At 47.9% G+C, this 1796-nt stretch overlaps 1 pseudogene across 1 annotated transcript; it reads left to right on the top strand.

The window, feature by feature from the left end:
* The first annotated feature begins 513 nt into the window (after positions 1 to 513).
* On the top strand, positions 514 to 1296 carry LOC306652837 (inhibitor of growth protein 1-like; annotated as a pseudogene). Its single transcript has one exon. The product of its transcript is annotated as an inhibitor of growth protein 1-like (transcript).
* Positions 1297 to 1796: the final 500 nt, after the last annotated feature.

The raw sequence follows: 1796 nt of genomic DNA on the forward strand, positions 1-1796 counted from the left end.
CTCAACATGATGAGTTTCAGGAGGTGTTTTTGGAGGGTGCTCGCTAAAGGGTCTGAAGTGCTCAGGGCTTTCCCATGATGGGGTCGTTTTAAAGTGTCCGCTTAGGGGACAAGTGCAGCTCTGCCCACCAGGCTGGGCCCCCCTACTCTGGTGTGGCAGCGAGGGTCCCTTGACTCTCAACCCTCGACCTTCTCTCAGGGGTGGGCACTACTAGGACCTGCCTGTCTACCCCTGCACCATACCAACCCAGTGAGGGTTCATCTGGGAGCCTCCTTTACCCTGAACAGGGCCTGACAAGTGGGGGTTCATCTGGGAGCCCCTCCTCCATGGCCTGCTAGTACATGCTGGGTACTGTGGCCTGGCCAGGTGCCACTGCTGGCCAGATGGGTGGGGTTCCTGGGAGAGCAAGGGGTCATGGGAGAGCAAGAGCTTTGCATTTTGCAGATTTGATTTTAGGGGGAGGGATGCAGAAAGCAAAGAGCCACACAGAGTGGAGGGGTTTCACTCTGAACCATGCTGAGTCATGCCAACAGGAAGCAGATCCACCTGGCAAATTATGTGGAGGATTACCTAGCCTCCATTTACTCTCTGCCTTTACACCTGAAGAGAAATGTCTCAGTGATGTGGGAGTTTGAAGTGAAAAGCCAAGAAATCCTGAAAGGACAGGATGAGCATTATGACAAATTGAAATGAGAGACAGATGGTGCCCAAGAATTTCGAGTGCTGTGCTGCATCCAGAGAGCCCTGATTCAGAGCCAGGAACTGGACGATGAGAAGACTCAAATCCTGAGTCAGATGGTGGAACTGGCAGAGAGCCAGACCAGACAAGTGGACAGTCATGTGGAACTCTTGGAGACACCTGAAGGGATCAAGGACACCACTAGTAACAGCTGCAAAGCTGGCCAAGAGAAGGCAAAGAACAAGGCAGTTGCACAGGCTGCAAAGTCAAATTGCAAGGGTACCCTGTGGCCATTCAACAATGTGAATCAAGTGATGAATGTATCTAATAATAATCATGACCATGATGATGTCACCTCAGGAACACCCAAGGACAAGAACACAAAGACCTCAAAGAACAGGATTCACGACCAAAGCACAGAAGGAAGCAGACCCTGCAAACCTTCCCAGTGATGAAAATGAGCCACATACTGTCTGTGCAATCAGGTGACCTATGAAGAAATGATACCTTGCAGAAATAGCAAGTGCCTCCACCAGAATGTTCTACCTCTCCTACTTGAAACTCAGTCAGAAACCACAGGACAAGTGGTACTGTACCATGTGCAAGGGCAGAAATGAGAAAATGATGGGCAAAGCATTGCAGAACTCCAAAAAAAAAAAAAAAAAAAAAAGAAAGCCTATAAAAGGTAGTTTATGGACATTCTCTAGTAGAACAGAATCAGTCCATGCGTGTATTGCATTGCTGCCTATGTTGATGTGTGTGAATTGTCAAATGTATATTTTCAAGAAATGTGAGAAAAGGTGCAGTTCCCTTCTTGGGAGGGCAGTGATTCTCTTGGCCTTTCATTCTCACTGGTCACATGTGTAAGATGACAGTGTGCTGTGGATCACATTTTAGGAACTACAACATATAGGTTTGAATTAAACACTTTTTAGAAAAGGTGTCCACATACTTTCCTGAAGTTCTGCCCACCATGTTAATGGTAGGCAGTTCCTGAGCTAAGCCTCTCGCCTCGGGTTTCTGAATATGGACCCTTCAGCTCCCTGAGTCCTTGGCCTGACTGGGGGATGGAACTTTGAACAGTCAATGAGTGCATCACACTTGACAAACTGAAGAT

This window comes from Sciurus vulgaris (assembly GCF_902686455.1).
Source record: "Sciurus vulgaris genome assembly, contig: HiC_scaffold_611_arrow_ctg1, whole genome shotgun sequence".
Taxonomy (NCBI): Eukaryota; Metazoa; Chordata; class Mammalia; order Rodentia; family Sciuridae; genus Sciurus; species Sciurus vulgaris.